This window comes from Megascapheus bottae, unplaced genomic scaffold (assembly GCF_031878675.1).
Source record: "Megascapheus bottae isolate mThoBot1 unplaced genomic scaffold, mThoBot2.hap1 HAP1_SCAFFOLD_41, whole genome shotgun sequence".
NCBI lineage: Eukaryota > Metazoa > Chordata > Mammalia > Rodentia > Geomyidae > Megascapheus > Megascapheus bottae.
Window position 1 is genome coordinate 338,479 of NW_028327585.1, and position 6,939 is coordinate 345,417.

General features: G+C 43.8%; 1 non-coding gene across 1 annotated transcript; it reads left to right on the forward strand.

Annotated features, from left to right (window-relative positions):
- The first annotated feature begins 3,859 nt into the window (after positions 1-3,859).
- On the forward strand, positions 3,860-3,994 carry LOC150039593 (small nucleolar RNA SNORA13). The gene has a single exon (XR_016534316.1). It is a non-coding gene; the product is annotated as a small nucleolar RNA SNORA13 (small nucleolar RNA).
- Positions 3,995-6,939: the final 2,945 nt, after the last annotated feature.

A 6,939-nucleotide genomic window follows, 5' to 3' on the forward strand; every position in this document is an offset into this window, starting at 1 on the left:
CGTTCTTTCTGATGGATGAGTAGAGTTGCATTGTGTATACATATATACCACATTTTCTTTATCTATTCATCCACTGAGGGAGCATCTAGATTGATTCCATATCTTGCAATGGTAAATAATGCTGCAATGAACCTGGTTGTGCTCTATTGGATAAATCCCCAGGTGAGGAATTCCCGGGCCATAGGGAATCTCTATTGTACCATTCCTAAGAAAATGGAAAGACTTGGAAAAAATTGTGCTAAATGGGGCCGGCAGTTTGGCCTGATGGTAGAGTGATTGCCTAGCCTGCATAAAGGCCTGGGTTAAATTCCTCAGTATCACATACATAGAACAAAATCAGAAGTGTTGCTGTGGCTCTAGTGGTAGAGTTCCAGCTTTGAGAAAGCCCAAGGACAGTGCTCAGGCACTGAGCTCAAAGCCAGAACTGGAAAAAATTATGCTAAATGAAGTAATCCAAACACACTTATTTGTGCTGGCTAGAATGGAAGTAAGGCAGACAAACTCACTTGTTGTAGCTAGAATGTGCCTATAAACCTACAAGTAAATATGCTGGGTGGTTTTCAAAAAAATACATTGGGACATGATAAAATACCTAAGATTCTATATAGTCATCCAGTAACATGATAGGAGGATATTCTTTGAAGAAGAACACAAAGCAACTCCAGGAAACGTAAGCAAGAGGTTGTTTGCTTGTTGCCATTTTTTCTTTTTGTCTGTTTGTTCCTTTATCTGTCTTTGAAGTGTAAGATCAGGCACAGAAATGAAAGGAAAAATAGTGAACAAATGCCACAGTGATTCTCAATGCACATTATGTTGAACATGAGCTATACAACTCGTGCGTGGGCATGGGACGGAGAAAGTGGGAAAGACTGGGAGAAGGAGTGAGTTTGCTCAGAAACAACTGTACAAGCTGGTGTAGTGGCTCACACCTGTAATCCTAACTACTCTAGAGGCTGAGATCTGAGGATCAAGGTTCAAAGCAGCACGGGCACAAAAGGACCTGAGACTCTTATCTCCAATTAAGCTGTAGAAAATGAGAAGTGGGGCTTGGCTAAAGGGTTGGGTGATAGCCTTGAGTCAAAGAGCGCAGGGACAAGCCCAGGCCCAGCTCAAGCCCCATGACCCACAAATCGAAAACTATCCCCCCCAAAACCCCAACTGTTTATCTGACTTATATAACTTTAACACCTTTATAATAGCAATAAAAATGCATGAAAAAGAAAAAAAAGAAACAAAGGTGCTGAACTAGTCTTTGAATGAATCTCTCATAAGACTTACAAGAGCTAGGAGAGTCTGCTGTCAACCACACAGCCTTTCTCACTACCTTTCTCCTCTGCAAGGATTACACTTAACAGGAAGAAACAAAATAACCTCTGCTTTATCTCTATGGTGATAATTCTAAAATTTCAACATAAAACCCCAATTTCTTTCACAGTTATGAGCCTTGCATGTCTTGCTTCTCTCTGTCTCATACATTCCCACTTCATTTCTTGCTCTGTGCCAGGTACCATCACCACAGCCTGCTGTTCCCTGATCATTCTCCTTTTTTTATTTTTCCTTTTTTTCCATTACCAGGGCCTCACACCCTTGCTCTACTTTTTTAAATTGATGTCTGATGCTCTACCACTTGAGCAATACCTTTAGGAGAGTTATTTTGGTAGCTATTTAGATATAAATCTTGCAGATTTTTCTGCCAAGGGTTGGTTTTGAATTGTGATACTCAGATCTCAGCTTCCAAATGTCTAGGATTCAAGGGGTTAGCCACTTGCACCTGGTTTTGAATGAAGAAGTTTCATGACCACTCAAGCACAGCTTTACTCCAAGTTCATCTCCAGACTTTCCATTGCTAGCCTTGTCAGCTACTGACTGAGCATTTGAAACATGTTTGTGTGAACTAAATGTGCTCAGAGTATATTTTGCATAAAAATATAAGAGTTAGCAGGAATTTCAACATGAATTCCCCCTGGCACTGGTGGCTCAAGACTGCAATCCTAGCTAATCAGGAGCCTGAGATCTGAGGATTGTGATTCAAAGTCAGCCTGGGCAGGAAAGTATGTGAAACTCCAGAAAATTGGACGTGGCTCTGTGGCTTAAAAATGTAGGGTGGTAGCCTTGAGCTCTTCAACTCAAGGACAGTGCCTAGGCCCAGACTTCAAGCCCCAGGACCTACAGGAAAAAAAATGATGTTACCGATACATTTATATCGATTACATTTTTAAAAAAGAAATAATATGTAGCTATGGCTGGGAGTGTGACTTAGTGGTAGAGTTTCTTGCCTAGCATGCAACCAAGTCCTGAGTTCGATTCCTTAGTAAAGCATACATAGAAAAAAAGCCAGAAGTGGTGCCGAGACTCCAGTACAGTGCTAGCCTTGAGAAAGCTCAAGGACAGTAGTCAGGCTCTGGATACATGCCTCAGGACTGACAATAAGGAGAAGGAGGAGGAGAATAAAAAGAAGAAGAAGAACAGACAGAAGAAGAAGAAGAAGAAGAAGAAGAAGAAGAAGAAGAAGAAGAGGAGGAGGAGGAGGAGGAGGAGGAGGAGGAGGAGGAGGAGGAGGAGGAACAAGAAAAACAAGGAAAAGAACAAGAAGAACAAGAAGAGGAGTAAGAGAAGAAGGAGGAGCAACAGAAACAAGAAGAACAAGAAGAACAAGAACAACAAGAAGAAAAAACGAGTTTATTATTTACAAACCAAAACACCACAATCTCCCTGTATGGTTATGATGTGGCCAATTTGCATGTTTAAATAAAATGCAACCGAAACACCTTGTTTGTTTTTAACGGTACTAGTTTTAAAACCCAGGGCCTCCAACCGCTGATCTGCAGGCCCCATTCATGTGTGCGCACGCGCGCGTGCGGGCCTTGGCTCTCTCCTCTACCTGTGTCACTCAAGGCTAGCTCTCTACCACGAGGGCCTCAGCGCCATTTTTGCCTTTCTCTTTCTGTTGGTTAATTGGAGAGAAGCGTCTCCCAGGCTGGCTTCGCACCCTGATTCTCCATTCCCAGCCTACTGAGTACCCAAGATTACCCCGGAGTTGGGCCACCTCTGGAGGTTTTGTTCCCTATTTTTGTTTTCTGTGTCCTCATGATTAACCATAATCATAAATGTTTTCATGAATGACCTTACTGTCCCTTGACTGGAGACGCTCAGGGGCGCAGTGGATCTTCGAGTCTGAGGCCTCTGGGCCGTACCTGCTGCCCAGACCACACCTGAGAAAAAGTCTTTCTGTCACCAGAACCGGTTTCAACCGGAAACCGGCTTCCAGAGGTCCTGCAGACCCTCAACTCGCCCTGCGCCTGTGGCCTTTGGCCGCAGAGTGGCAGGCGAGAGTGCAGTGGCAGATGGTACAGTCCGCTGGCACATGCCTCCTCCCACACCCTGTGGCTGGTGGGTCTTTCCGGCCCCTAGAAAAGCATTCTGGGAAGGGGGCATGCATTTCCTCCTTTCAGTGGCAGCGATGGTGCTTTGTGCGTCTGGACCGGTGTGTTCCCTCAGGGCTTCCACACCTGGGCGCTGGCCAGGATAGCCCCCCTGCCCGGAGCCTGGCTTTGGAACCTGGGCCTAAGTCAGCCGTTTTCTCTCGAGAAAGTCCCGGAGGGCGGGAGGCGGCCTTCGGCCTATGCTTGCTACAGTGCAATGACAGAAGGCCTGGAGGACCAGTGCGGATGCTTCCCTCTGGCTGCAGACGCTGGGGTCCACACCCGGCCTGATAAGGTGAGGTGGAGGATGTCGGTCATTACTCCTGCATCCTGGGCACGGACGTGATGGGAGAGTGAGTGCGTGCACACCACCATCTTGGCAGGCCAGTCTTCATGCGCACGTGGCTGTAGCTCAGGCCGCAGGAAGCTTTCCTGGTAGCCTTTGTGTTGCCCGTTCACTTTCTCGAACTAGTGAATGCAGTGTCAAAAAAAGCGCAAATAAATGCTTTGCAGCCTTTTCCTGCCCTCAAATTCTTGGTATCTTTGGTGGTGGAGCTGCACAAGAGATAGTGCATGCTTTTATGTTCATCTGCATGTATAAGTGGTCTCTGAGATGGCCCGTGTTTGGTGTGTGGTTCTCTTAAACAGTTTGAATTAAATTTTCTCCAGGTGAAAGATGAATGCTTGAGGAGAGTTGTCCTGCTTGAAAAACATGTGGCACTTCAGGTAAGGTGATAAGGGAGTTGCACGGAGGGGGGGGGGGAGCGATTTTTCAATATTGTGGTTCATCATTAGTACATCTGCCCCAAACTTAGGAAATAAAATGGTGTACGAGGGAAACAACACAAAATAGGGGCTTTCTAGATTGCTTAGATTCATTCTCATTGGCTAAATGTAAAGGTGTGTTGGTATTCAGAGCTGAATACAGTAATTGTGTTAACTTTTTTTGGTAAAGAAGCATGCAATGTCTAGTAAAGATGTGGCACATGTTTTCAAAAGTTGTTGTTTTTTCGTTTTAGGGCGTCCATGGTGAGGATTTTAGGTGTTGGATCTTCAAAAGTTGCACGGAACACATAAATGCCTATCCAGCATCCTCGACTATACGTCTAAGACAGTTTAAGAATAAATGTTTTAAAGTTTGACACTTGTGTTTTAAGTGTTTTGTTCACCATAAAACAGTCTTCAGTTACTGAAACATCTAAGGGAAGGTTCAATCTTTACTACCACTAACTTCAAATCTTTCTGAAGTCTCATCAGCATGTCTAATAGCCTTGGGATCGTTTCTAGCAAGGTTTTCTTGCAAATAATTACACTAGCTACCTCACAGTTTAACTCCCGTGTGTGCTTTACTACATTCACTGGGGTGGTTGTATGTGCATTTGGTATTTTTTGTGTGCACCATTTCAAGGGTTTGAACTCACAGTTTATACACTGTTCCTAAGGTTTTAGTGCCCAAGACTACTGCTCAGCCACTTATGCCACAGCTTAATTTCCAGCTGTTTTTAGTTAATTGGAGATTATTTATTCTCAAGGGCTTGCTTCGAACCACAACCTTCAAATCTTAGGCTCCTGAACAGCTAGAATTGAGTGCAAAGCACTGTACTAAGAGCTGAAAACAATAACTAAAACATAGCTCCTCTGGGAGGATATGTAGCTGGTGAAGAAATAAGTCCAACTTTTCTTTATGTGATGAGTTCCGTCATGTGATTTGAGTCTGAAGCATGAGCTAGTCAGGTTGGGCCCAAAACGGTACCTTTTTGGATAGTGGGAGCAAGAAAATTAAACCCCTTATGCTGTTTTACCCTTTGGTAAGATGGCTGTCTATTAACAGGGACTGTGGGGCGGTAAGGCTGAAGAGATGGGTAGAAAAGGTTAGACCACTTAGGGTTTGGGCTGTATTATAGCAGGAAATTATTAACAGACCAGTGCAGGTAGGATTTAGTCTGGCTTGGACCAGTTAAACAAGGATGTTGAACTTGCCACAAGCTTACTGACCCCAAATGTAGCTGTGCAGCAGCAATTTTCTTTTCATAGAAGCGGCTCCGGAACTGGAGAAATGAACCATATGGCCTCAGGTATAAATGTGATCTGGGCTAGAGGTCCTAGGTAGGTCTGAGGTTCCAGAGTGGCGAAAAGTGAAATGAAAAGTAGAGGGAATTGTTTACTGTAGCCAAGGTGACTAAAAGGAAGAGTGTAACTACACACTAGAGCAGAGGCAGTAGTCAGAGAGGAAACCCTGGAGCCAGAAAGGATGCCCCATTTTCCATGGTCATGTGAAGATCCAGGTAACCTTGGTAGCCAGACAGTGGAAGGACAACAATTGGCATGTAGCTTCCCTCCCCCAACTTAGAAAACAAGGACATTTAAAAAAGAACACTGAATATTTGAAAGGGTTTCAATGTATGTGAATTAATGCACATTCTATCTGGCAAATATCATGTAATCCTTCTATTAATTACAATAAAAATACATAAAAATGTAACACTGAAAAACAGATTTTACATCATTTGTAAATAATCAGTGGGACTTAATGCCACAATACAATATTCGAGTGATCTTCATGTAAATACAAACAGTCTGAAGGTGATGCCTCCATGTGGAGCACTAGTTTTAAACTACTTGGAGCTGGGAAGATGATTTTCTGCCCACTTGGCATTCTATTGCACAGTAAAAGCCAGTTGCAGGCCAGGACTCCTGGAGGCTGATGAGAAGAAGCATCTGGTCTGGTTGTGCTTGTGGGCAGATGCGTGGATGGTGTCCAGTTTCAGAAAGGAAGACATGACATCGAGCTTACAAGGCTACCCTTCAGTTCTGTTCAGCACAAGCAGTGAGGATGCTTTCTTTTTGTACTCAGGAGACGAAGGTCCAAGATACATTAGCTAATTCACAGTGTGACAAGTATCAGTGATACACCCTTCCCAGCAGACTCCTGGCTCTTCATTAGGATCAAGTCTCTATCTTGAGGCGGGCAGCTGGAACCATTTTCACTGTTTTTGCTGTGTGCTTTCCAGTCAGATTGCTTGTAGATAGATGAGGTTTTTCTTCAATCAGGCTGTCTTTGGACCCATTTCTTTTCTGAAAGAAAACATTTTTACATGTATATGCTAGAGTCAGCAAGTAGTTTTTGTAAAAGGACAGAATGTGTACAATATTAATTATTTAGAAGCAAGACAGTAGTTATTGGGGCAGTAGAGTAGATGAAGTGATCCACCAGGCTGTACTGACTGCTCAGGCTGGTGTGTACCATTTCCTGCGGTGCTCAGTGGATAGCTGTTTCATTTGAAAACAGGCTTAGGATCACCACAGCTGACAGAAGATGCTCTAGACTTGCATAAATCAAAATGAGAGCTATTTATTCTGTATAATTCTGTAAAGTAAATGTGGGAAATTGCAAACACAGGAATTTAAATTGAAACCTTGATTCACACTGACATTGAGAAGCTGTTGCGCTCAGGGTCAGTGTTTGCATTTCCCACAGCAGCAGGCGGATACATGTGAGTGAAGTCTCCTTACTTGG